This window comes from Herpailurus yagouaroundi, unplaced genomic scaffold (genome assembly GCF_014898765.1).
Source record: "Herpailurus yagouaroundi ecotype Mexico unplaced genomic scaffold, PumYag 77, whole genome shotgun sequence".
NCBI classification, from domain to species: Eukaryota; Metazoa; Chordata; class Mammalia; order Carnivora; family Felidae; genus Herpailurus; species Herpailurus yagouaroundi.
In genome coordinates this window covers 44,864,348-44,876,762 of record NW_024412388.1, presented here as the reverse complement: position 1 = coordinate 44,876,762, position 12,415 = coordinate 44,864,348, and the positions used below count along the sequence as shown (strand labels likewise).

At 50.2% G+C, this 12,415-nt stretch overlaps 1 long non-coding RNA gene across 2 annotated transcripts; it reads right to left on the bottom strand.

Moving 5' to 3' along the window:
• Window positions 1-206: 206 nt before the first annotated feature.
• Window positions 207-11,944, bottom strand: LOC121027192 (uncharacterized). 2 transcript variants are annotated; one of them, XR_005788596.1, is made up of 5 exons: window positions 11,799-11,944; window positions 11,024-11,486; window positions 8,274-8,409; window positions 1,867-1,967; window positions 207-514 (listed from the first exon to the last, which is right to left on the bottom strand). It is a non-coding gene; the product is annotated as an uncharacterized LOC121027192 (long non-coding RNA). The 2 variants fall into 2 exon arrangements; XR_005788595.1 differs by having other exon boundaries at window positions 11,024-11,942.
• Window positions 11,945-12,415: the final 471 nt, after the last annotated feature.

Below are 12,415 nucleotides of genomic sequence, written 5' to 3'. Positions count from 1 at the left end.
CAGATGTGTCCAAGCCCCTGCCAGAGGCCACGCTGGCCCCAGTGAATCCATTCTCTAACCAGAGCCGTAACTCTATTCCAAGCTCAGGCGTTCCGGTTCCCAGATTAGACCATGGAAAAGTGGTTCCATGTGGACTCTTTAGCTCGGCTGCTTCCTCAGGCCCCGCCCCTGCCCCCCACCTCCAGCCCAGAATCGCAGGGAGGCCATTTCGTGTCAACACGAGGATGTTGCTCTCTATTTTCTTCTCTCTTGAACCCACAAAAATAACTCTGCCAGACCCAAGTATCCGTGTGAGCTCCCAAGAAGCCGGACTGAAACGTGTTTGCACGTCGGGACCAAAGCAATCCCACATGTGGCTGCTGAAACGGAGTGCCCTCTACGTGGCAGGTGGCTGCCTTCTTGAATCTCACGGACGACCACGGAAGGAGGAAGGGACCACATCTGCACCCCGTCCTCTGCTCTTCAAATGGCCCTTCCGTTTCATTTGTCGTCTTAGTTTTGCAGATGGAAAAACCTAAGGCTCGGAGAGATGGGAACGGTTCAATCATTCGATCACTCCCCACTCTGCAAATGCGTATCATTTCCACCAATGTGCTCGGTGCGGATTTTGGTAGGGAAAACCCTTTCTTTTCTGCTTTATGAAAGGATTCACTAGTGGATTCCCTGGGGTGTTCCATGCAAAGTTTCCCAAAGCGTATAAGGTAAAAGACTAATTCTGTGAGGGCTTAATAGGCATTTGGGGAAGTCTATGCACAAATTAACCTGGAAATCACTGATTAAACAACACTTCCTTAGGAGATCACTGATTAAAGAAACTCAACAATGCAGGATTTTCTTAAGTATGGGCGTTTTCAAAGTCTGTAATTGGCTAAAGTATATTTGAGTCTCCCAGCAGAGTATAAAGCATGCAGTCTTTTCCCAAAGTTATGAGCGAGAGTTCTAAGAAAAACTGTCTTGGAAACACTTCCCCAGTATATTTGGTTGACTCATATGAAATTGCCAACCCACAGCTGTTTTTTTATCTACAAAACGGCATTCCCATATGGTTGAACCTGACGTGCACAACAGGGTTTTTCTCAAGTGTTTTGTGACTCCTTTATCTGATTTCATAATGTGATGGGGTTCATAGGCCCCGCACCCCTTAAAGGTTGTTTGTAAGTGACCCTCCCTTAAAGGGTACTTGACGTGTTGCCTTTTGTGTGCTCACTGTTAGAGCTGGAAATTGTCCTGGGGAGGGGTGGCCCAGATGGCTACTCTCTGCCCAAACCTGTGCCTGTCCTTCCGTACTGTGGAGTCAACTGAAGCAGCCACGTAAGTAGAGACTGTCTTGCCAGAGCTCGAGCACCCAGGTGGGTGTGGGGGCCGGGGGCCGCTATGGAGAATGAGCACAAGGATACGCGTGACCGCCAAGCGGTGGGAAGAGTCAGGTGTCTTCTCCATCCTCTCCTTGCCCATCTTCTGGCCGAACACATAGATCTCCAGAGTCCCAGAGGCTGGCAGACCCACAAGAGGGAAGGGAACTTAGTCCTGATTCACCGCCTGGTGGAAAGCCACCCACCAACTAAGCACACCTATGTTGAACTTTTAGGTGAGGGAGAAAGCCACGGAAGCTTGGGAGGTGTTGTTGACATCGCGGAAGGAAGTGTCAACGTAACCAACACAGTAAAGTTGGGAGCAGGTGGTGAGAGCGGCCGTCCAGGGCCCTGAAGGTGGGTAAGAGGATAGAGCAAAAGAGGACCACCCTCAGCAAGGCTCACACGACAAAAGGGTCACCAGTCAGGATGGGCGGACCGGGCTCACGCGCGCAGAAGCTCTCTTAGTCAATGGGGGCTGCTACAACAAAATGCCATCAGTGGAGTCACTTACAAACAACAGGCATTTCTCTCTCATAGTTCCAGAGGCTGGGAAGTCCAAGATCAAGGCCCTGGCAGATTTGGTGTCTGATGAGAGCCCATTCTTTGGTTCACCTGGTAGAAGGGACAAGACATCTCTTTGGACTCCCTCTTAAAAGGGCACTAATCCCGTTTATGAAGACTCTGCTCTCATGACCCTAATCCCCTCCCTAAGGCCCCAGCTCCAAATACTGTCACAGTGGGGATGTGTGATGAATGGGGTGGGGGGAGAGCGGACAGGGGAGACATGACATTCAGTGCCTAGCAAAAGCCAATGTCATTTGTAGGAAGCATAATATGAATGGAATGCTGGGCTGATCATAGAGCTATTATTCAAAACACTAAGCATCGGTTGAGACCCTGACACCTTCCTCCCACTCATAACCCCGTGTCCAATCAGGCCCCACAGAGTTCTGGGGATTCTATGTCCTCCGTCCTATGACCCTGTCTCCTCCTCATCCCTTGTGCCCTAAATACACGGCCTCCTTCAGATCTCCCAAACACCAGCCGCACACCAGCCCCTCTAAAGCTGCACATAGGAAGATTTCCAAGGGGTTTCCTTGGCATTGAAAACCTAACCATGGCTCTCCCTGTCTAAACCCTTAGGCACATCCCAGTATCCTCAAAATAAGTCTAAGCTTATGGAGTAAAGGCAGAAGAGGGTGAGCTTTGGAGGCAGACTCCTCTGGGTCTGACCCCTGACCTCCCCACCTCCCCACCTGCATGACCCTGCACGCGGACCTTATGCTTTTGATTTTCCTTTTCTTGACCAATAAAGTAGATCACACCACAAGGCCTTGCATGTAGAATGTCCTCCTCCTTAATCAGCTTTCTTGCTTTCCCGTGCATGGAGCAAAGGACCCTAAACATGGAGGTTCGGAAGCCTGATTCGAGGCTGACCACTAGCACAGCACTTGCACGGAGTAGGTGCTCCAGACATGCACCTGCCAGATGGGTCAATGCCAAAGCCCTGACTCCCTGTCATGCCTGGCTCTACTCCAGCTGCTACACTTGGGTTCCTTTCCAGACATGAGAAGGCGGTCGTTACCGGAGAGTGTGCTACACTTTGCTGTCTCTGCCATGTCCACGAGGTGTCCCCTAAAGAAACTTCTCTGCCCATCAGAGAAGCAGACTGGGTAGCACTGGGCACGCAGCCCTGGGGTCTACCAGCTAACTGACCTCTAAATCAGGCAGGCAAGATCTTACGGTCCTGTCTGCTAATCTTTGAAAATAAGACACAAGGGGAAACATTTACCTCCCCAAAGCACACGTCTGCTCGGCAGTTTCTGAGGATGAGCCCGCGGAGAGACGCCTCCCTCTACGAGGGCTCCCAGGAGAGGCCAACAATGTGTGCGGCCTTTTCCCATGACGGAAGGGCCAAGTTCCCAGAGATGGCCCCCAGTCACCCCTCCCTCAAGGATCATGCTAAGATCCTCCTAACACACCTGCTTTTCCTTCCTCGGGCCTGGGACAAGTCCTGTCTCCGAGGTGGTTCATCCCATCCTGATCCTAATGTTCTAAAATAACATTGTATCCATTTCAGCCTCAGGGTTCTTAGGGTGCATCACAGCGGCCCCTTTATGCTACTTATGCTCTTCCACTAACAAAAACTACGGGACAAGGACAGGGGAAGAAGTGGTTCTCACACTCATACGAAAACCCCACTGGGCAGGTGGTTGTTGCATATAGCAGGAAGCGTCCTCATTCACCATGCATTTTCAAACCACGGGATGACGCCATCGCGAAGTTCCAAGTAACCATATTTAGACGTCGAACTTCTCCACATAACTCGACAGCTTCCTAAGTTGGTTACAGTAATTAAATAACTGAAGTGTCCTACATTACCAACTGGAGACCAGAGCTACCGGGTCCCTTCCTTGCAACTGGGAGTGGCCATGTGACTGAGTGCAACAAAAAGATACATAACACAGAAATTTATTGGAGGGTTTCTGGGGGAAGATGTTCTCTCCTGATAGAGAGACGCTGCTCTGGAATCTCTGGGTGCCCCTTGGCCTCCTGTCTTTTTAAAATTTTTTTTTTAATATTTATTCATCTTTGAGACAGAGACAGAGCATGAATGGGAGAGGGTCAGAGAGAGAGGGAGACACAGAATCCGAAACAGGCTCCAGGCGGTCAGCACAGAGCCCGACGCAGGGCTCGAACTCACGGACCGCGAGATCATGACCTGAGCCGAAGTCGGACGCCCAACCAACTGAGCCGCCCAGGCGCCCCCTGGCCTCCTGTCTTTGAAAAGAGCCCTTTGAGGACTATTTAAGGTGAGGTGGTCCTATTTAAACCGTGAGGCAACAAGCCTAAAGACAAAAGCCAGCTTTCTGAGAAAGAGACACAGAAGGGTGGGATGAGGCTGGTTTGGGTTATTTGTTTTGTTTTGTTTTGTTTCGTGGGTGTGTGTGTGTGTGTGTGTGTGTGTGCTTTTGTTCTGTTTTGTTTGTTTGCCACTGAACCAGACCAGAACCACCTACTTCGCAAGCCATTGTTAGGCAGGTACACTCAAAGTCTCTTAACGAATGCCTCATGCGTTATCAGCCCACCGTATTTTAATAATACCTTGGGACATGAGAGGACCACAAGGTGAGCAGACAATTCAGGGGCTAAAAGTAGAAAATAAACCTTTACAAAAACGGGACGATATGTAAGTGAATGTTTCATATTATCAATACGGGCCCTTGTGAAAGCCTCTGTTTGTAGAACAGGAATAATAATATCTGGTGTGGGTCTGTTCCAAGGATTCCGCGAGTTAATACAGGCAGAATAAAGTTAAAAGTGCCAGGCACAGAGCAAGTACTATCTAATAATAGCTATCAAGTTAATCAGTAAAAAACGTAACTTTCTTTAGTAAAGAGTATAGGGGCGCCTGGGTGGCGCAGTCCGTTAAGCGTCCGACTTCAACCAGGTCACGATCTCGCGGTCCGGGAGTTCGAGCCCCGCGTCGGGCTCTGGGCTGATGGCTCAGAGCCTGGAGCCTGTTTCCGATTCTGTGTCTCCCTCTCTCTCTGCCCCTCCCCCGTTCATGCTCTGTCTCTCTCTGTCCCCAAAATAAATAAACGTTGAAAAAAAAAAGAGTATAAGTCTGGGTACTGGATTTGGAGTCAGAAAACCTGGCTTCTGGAGGGACACTTCTCCTGTCTGATCACAGATCAACGTTCGTGGCTATTTCAGGACAATGAAATCTCAATACAATAGAGGCCCCTTGTCAAAGCGTGTTGAAAGTTTGATAAATCATATGAATTCTGAGCTGTCACATGTTGCCAATTCAGTAATGAAATAAATGTATCACTGGAAGTCTAAAAAGGCTTTAAAAATACGCCTGTAAATAAAATGGAACATTTGGTTGTGCAACTAAGGAAGAGCCTGGAAGTTTTTAAGTAATTTCATATGAAATTGATTTTCCTTTCCTAAAACAATAGCTGGACAATGACAGTGTGAGCACAAATGTAAAGTAGAAGAAGACAGAGAAGATGGACAGTGCCTAGGCGGGTCCCCCCACTACCCTGCTGATGTGCCTCTAGGTAAGTCCTTTCCCATCCCCGGGCCTCAGTTTCCTCGTTTGTAAATTGAGTAGTGTAGGACACAACAGCCCTTATCCCGTCTCCAGTCCTCAGCTGTGGGACCAGAAACAAGGGACTTACTTTCTCTGAGCCCCACGAAATGGGAATGAAAATTGGGAATGAAAAAAAGAGCAACTTCACAGGAAAGCTGTGAAGATCAAATGTCAGAGCACGTGAAAACATTCCAGGCACAGGGTAGATGCTTAATAAATGTTGGTGGGAGCCTAGTACGTTGTCTATCCCAGTCCCAACATTCTGTGGTTCTGTATAAAGTGGGGCCCGTAGAGGCAATGGCAAAAAAGAGAGGACATGTTCTTTGTCCCACAAAAGCATGCCCCAGACAGGATGGCTTGGGCCTTCCCAGGTGGCCAGGGCTCCCTTGTGAATGGTCCAAAGGCCCTTGGCCAACCTTTAGCACGAGGGACATTTATTAGACCCAGGAGACAAAGATGGTCCATAAGGTCCCCTGGGTTCTGGTATAAGGAACGTTAGACAATAGACACGGGGAAGGTATAAGCTATGAGAAACAGACTTCTACAGGACGTCATCAGTGCCTGTGGGTCTATGACCAGAATTCCCACAGTTACGGGGTCAGGTCGAGAAGAAAAGATTGGACATGAAAACATTCACTAACGGACTCACCACCTAGAAAGTACCCTCATTCATGCAGCACCACACACACTCACACACACTGACTCTCACTGTTTGACACTAACAATTACGACCCACAAAGAAGTGGATGGGATGGGCAGAGCGCTTCTCCTTTACGGTCAAATGTGCCACCTCTAACAACACAAGGAACGTGCCATGCAAATGGCCTTCAAAGGCATACTGAAATGTACAAAAGACGTCAGATGTCACGAAGTCAGTGAAAGCGATCTAAGGATCTGCGTGAATCACAGGCAGAGTCCGTGATAAATGACCAGTTAGCCACCAAAGCCAAGAAAATCAAAAAGGATGATCTCACAATAGATGTCTCGAAGGAGAGTGTTTCTTACATAAGTGAAGATCAAGGAAAAATTAATGCGCCTTTTACTCTATTTACACAAATCACCCTTTTGATCACGTTGCAAAAGTCAGAAGTAAACAACACATTTTGTGCTCGCATACAATGGTATCAGGAAAACCGTACCAAAGGAACCAACATTCACTTTGTTCTTGACTCACCGTAAGCCTCTCACATGTGATGGCAACGCAATCTAAACTTTGTTAAATGCAAAACAAAATAAACATGATGATAATTTTTGTTCGTTCTTCAGAATAATTTCCAATCACACTTTTCATCCTTTTCTACCATTCACTATGAAACCAGAGTCCTTATTTTTAAGTTTACTAATTGTATGTGACTAATTTCAAACATGAGGACCTCTTCTATATGGTCAGACGAACAAGAACCAAGTCTACACTGAATCTAGCCCTGGCTGGGCTCCGGGCTCTGAGGATCTGGGGATGAGTACATCGGACAGAGGAAACAGCTTGTACCAAGGCTCTGGAGCAGGAAAGCCTTCGATGCACTTGAAGCGGGGAGGAAATGAGTAAAAGGAAGAGCGGGACAATACGAGTGACAGGGGTCAGCAGGGATCAGCTCAAGCAGGGCTGTAGTCCCTGACAGGGAGTTAGAATAAAAACTCGAAGTGCCCTGGGAGGTGACCAAAGAGTATGAAGCGGATGCTCTGCCTGGAGCATCTGGTGGATAGAGATGCCCCTCCAGGAGACCAGGCGGCAGCAGCAGATCTGGAAGGTGATGCTGAGCTCGTGATGGGAGGGACAGTTTGAGCTGCCTGGAGCCTTGCCCGTGGACACGCCCAGCGGGCATTAGATCCAGGATTCCGAAGGTGGTCAGAGACGTATGACCTTCCACTGTGCCCCGAGGATGAGGACTTGGGAATTTTCAGTCTGGAGGACACAGCCGAAACCATGCTTATGAGTGCCCCCCCCCATACGCGCACACACACACAAAGAGAACATGTAAACCCACAAACGGAAACTCCCGAAGGAGCTGAGAAAGACTGCCCCCTCCTCAGATGACTCAGGCTGCCTGTTGTTCCCAGATCTCCAAGCAAAACAGGAGACTGTGGATGGACATGAGAGAACACTTTTATGGCAATGGAATATATCTGTGTGCCCTCTCCACGTCAGAAGGCTAACGTGTTAATCAGCTTGGCTTGTCACGTGTCGCCGATTCCCCAACGAAATAAAAGCTCTGACTTTGATCTTTCAGGAAAAACTTGAATGAGTCAAAATAAGCTTTTTCTCCTTGTAAACAAAAGAAAGTTCTCTGATTGTGCAACTGGGTACAAGGCCAGCCAATGTTAAAGAATCTCATACGAAACCACCCTCCCCCCCCCACCCCCTCTCCACCACCCAGACTTCAGCCCTAAAATAATACATCACATGTTAGGTGGCAAAGTTGAGTAAGAAAAGGAATAAAATGGGTGTCGGGAGGCCCAGGACCTCACTTTTGCTCTGCCATTGACAGGTGGCATTTCTCTCAATACCTCAGTTTTGTCATCTGCAAAATTAGGAGGAAAAAGGGGGGGGGTTATGTTTTAAGTCTCTTAACCGTGTTAAGGGCATGCAATTCTATAAATAGGCAGGCTAGTGGGCCTCTAAGTCTCAGCGAACTGCTATAATATCCCAGGCCCATATGTACCTTTTCTCATTTTAATGCGCACGGCATCCCTACGAGGCAAGCATTGTTGATGCCAATTTGGGGATGGAAAGACTTAAGGTCCCCAAACAGCCAGTGTTAGTGTGGACAGAATTCTGGCTTTGGTGTCAGAGAAACCTGGGTTTTAATCGATTGTAATACTGTGCCACTAGTCAATGTGTTGCCTCTCAGCCCAGGACTCCCCCTCATTGGCCAGCTTCGTGATGGCGGTGCGGGACCCTGGGAGCAGTTCTCCTCTGCCAGCAGGTGGAATGCTAGGCTTTGTCAGTAGAGGGCGCTAGACGGAGAGAGAGAGAGAGAGAGAGAGAGAGAGAGAGAGAGAGAGACACACACACACACACACACACACACACACGAAGATGGCTCTGGTGTTTCCGGGTGTATTTTTTTTTTCTTTTTTTTTTTTTTTTTTTTTTTTTGCTCCTGGGGTGAAGAGCAGCCAGCATGGAAAGAACACCCAGTCCCACTGGTGCCCACACCTCAGCAAGTTTCACTGGCACCCCAAAAGGCAGCTCCTCAGCAAATAGCAGCCCTCTGGGGAGCAGCTTCCAGGAGTCTCAGTCACACGCCAGAAGACAGATCCCCAGAGAGTGTTGTCTGCACCCCAGGGACTGGTGTCATTGGAGGCGCCTCAGTAGACCTCTCCACCATCCAGCGGAGTACAGCCACACCCGCTCCAGAGAGGTCTGAATCTCAGCCGGGGGGACCGGGGTCCTGTCCCAAATCTGTTCCTTCCTTGCATAACTGTGTTCATCTATTCACAACACTTCTGACACCAAGCGTGTAGGGGTTTTCCCACACCAGCCAATTCTCCCACAAGACTGCCTGTGACCAGATGCCAGCCGTAAGTCCCAAGTTGTCGCCCATACGTCTGAGTAACTGGCTATAAATGGGGGACTCCCAAAACCCCTTGTGCAGGTTTGATCATGTGCTATGAGGGCTCACAGAGCTCAGGGAAACCCTTACTTATATTTACTGGTTTGTTATAAAAGATATCATGAGGGACACAGATGAACAGCCAGATGAAGAGGTGAGATCTGGGTGAGATCTGGAAGGGTCTCGAGCACAACATCTTTTGTCCCAGTGGGGTTGGGGTATGCCACCGTCTTCTCACGTGGATGTGTTCACCAACCAGGAAGTTCTCCAAACCCCATAGTTTAGGAATTCTTAGGGAGGCTTCAGCCCATAGGCATGATCAAGCTTTACTCAATCTCCAACCCTTTGACCCTCCCTGGCGCGTAGGGCGAGGGGCTGAGAATTCCAAGCTTCTAATCATGCTTGGTCTTTCTGGGGACCGGGACCCATGCAGGAGCCCACCAAGGACTGTATCATTAGAACAAAACACACTCCTGTCACCCGGAAAATCCGAAGGATTTAGTAGTTGTGTGGCAGTGGCTCCTATCGCCTCCATTTCTCAGGAAATTGCAAGAGTTTTTAGGAGTTCGGTGTCAGGATCTGGGGGCAAAGAGCAATATATCTATTATTATTTCACAGGTACCCTGCCTCAAGCCTAGAGGTAGAGACTCCGTTTCTGCCTTCTTTAGTGTTATCTTTACCCCTTAGTAGTTAAGATTTCCTGTCACTTTGCAATTCTTTATATAAGACTTTCCCTATTCCAATTCCTGTGTGGCTTCTGCCTTCGGACTGGACTCTGATACGCTCGGAGAAAGTTGCTTAACGTCTCTGAGTTTTGATTCTATCTTATGGAAAATGGAAATAATAACAATCCTTCTCTGATAAATTGTCATAGAAAATTAGAGCTGTTGTAATGTTCACCAGTTGGAAGGTGTTAGTACAAGTACTCAGTGGTTGAAGCTTTTTTTTTTTTTTTTCATTAATTTATCCAAGGTCTGGATAAATTGTCAGCAGTAGGTGAGCAGAGAGGCTGGTGCCCACCCCCCACCCTACCAGAGGCAGCCCATGACTGGGCGTTGCAGGGGTGCTAGAGCCCGCCCACCCAACCAGAGGCAGCCATGACTGGGCGTTGCAGGGGTGATAGAGCCCGCCCACCCTACCAGAGGCAGCCCATGACTGGGCGTTGCAGGGGTGCTAGAGCCCGCCCACCCTACCAGAGGCAGCCAATAATTGGGCGTTGCAGGGGTGCTAGTGCCCAGCGACCCCAAATTCAGGGCTCCCCCAGGAGTGACTTGGCTCCGGAACTGCTACACCAGCCTGGCCAAAACTTTCTTAGAAGTGAGGTGCGGTCTGAAACCTTCTTGCCACCCTTCACCTTCCTCCCCCTCTGTTTTCCCAAGTGACAGAACTGAGTCACGTCTGCAGGCTCCCCGTGCCTAGTAGGCTGCTCTCTCCCCTGTATCCTTCACAAGCCTTTCCCCAATAAGGCTCTTGAACTTGGCATCCGCCTCTCAGAGGATCTGAACTGACATTTCCTCTTAGCTGATGATGTGTTCGCAGATGATCCCCAAGTAAGACGCCTGTTTTACTTCTCACTGCAAAGGACCCATCTGGGAGGACCAGCATGTGTATACTGAAGCCTCAACTTCCCTGTTTTCTCTCTCTCTCTCTCTCAGACCTCACCTGGCTCTCTCGACTTCTGTCATGCTGACCGCTCCCCGCGTCTAATCGGACACACACACGGGCAAGCGCACACACATGTGCACACACGAGCCACGCACACTGCCGTCTCCCTCCCGGGACTCGTCATCCTCCCCCACCTCTTGCAACAGGCGGGGCATGGCCCCTCAGACCTATCCCGAGAGTCTCTCTCCCACCCCGAACTGCCTGCAGACAGCTCCCCGCAGCCTGCACCCCCCACTCTGGGCAGGACCGGAGCTCCAAAACGCAGCTTCCGTTGAGCTTACCTCCCTCGAGGCAAGGCCAGAAGGGGCCCAACAAGGCACCCTCTGAGGGACCGTTGCAGAAATCCCTACCTTAAACAGTGACGGGGACCAGGGTGGGAGAAATCCACATAGCTGAGAACAAGCACCAAATCCAGGAGTGGCAGAGGCATGTCCCAAATGAGTCAGGGAGTCAGGAGCCTCAGGATCTAGAATGAGCAGCTCAAACGCAAGAGCAGAGCTTTCCGAAAGATTGTCTCAGGCACAAATAGGACCAGCGAAGGGTCTGGTGAGGGTCTCGGGGATGAGGCCAGCCTGACCTAGAGGGAAGCTGGGGTGGATAATTAGTCACCGGGCCGCACTGCTCAAGCCTCAGCCCTCGGGTGGCTCTGGAGGGCAGGTGGCTACCCAGTGTCCCCTCAGGTGAAGCCCCACGTGGACCTTCCTCTGCTACTTTGGCCTCATTTGCTCTACTAGGCTGTCACTTCAATGTCCCGTTTGTCCTCTGTTCCCTGCCACAAGCTTCTCTCCGACTCCTTCCGGATGCTGCAGAGGGCTGGACACGGACGCACAGCTCCAGCCACTAATGGGTTAAGTGCTGGTCTTTTTCTCCCAGACCTTTTAACAACCCCGCCCCCAAAACACCAGAGGGGTGGGGGGGACGTGGGACCACATCTAGGCCCTTCACCATTGCCTCCCTGGCCACCTCCACCCTTTCTACTCACACAGCCACTCAATCCTTAACCAGCCATGGCTTTCTCCCTTTTTCTAGTCCAAGCCCCTGAGGCCCCTGTAGGGCTCAAGGTCAAGTCTATGTGATCGGAGGTAAATGACTTTCCCCGCTCCGGACCTCAGATCTGCCTCTTACATGGATGAAGTGTATCCTCTCTAGATCATCCCCCAGGGCCGTCCCAAGTGGGGAATCCCATAGCCACTTGGCTCTATAATCCCATGGCCACTTGGTCCCACGATCCCGTAGCCACTTGGGTCCCAGTATCCCTCGTGCAAACACTGCTTCTGTTTTCCCTTTCTTGTTCTCACAATGGGAAAGGGGCCATGAGGCCAGGCCACATCACCCACCTCCCGGTGCCCATGGCTACCTACAATCTCTCTGTAAAGAGACTTCCTGTCCCGATATAAAGAGGACTTCCTCCTCCCCCCACTGCTCTGTTCTACATTCCGGTGGCTGGGACAGCGGCCTCCCCACCAGATTCACAGGAGATGAAAGACATCCTGCCCCATCATCCCTACTCAGATGCAGACCTCAGCACACACTGACAGCGACACATGGGTCGCACGGCTGCTCGGTCGCTCACAGACACACACGCTCTCCCTCCCTGCCTAATATCCAGTCCTTTCCTGTCTTCAGACACACACAAGCCCTCAGTGCTCTGGCTCACATTCCTTCTCTCTCTCTCTCTCTCTCACACACACACACACACACACACACACCCAGACCCAGCCCTCCCCGTCATGCCCAGGCCC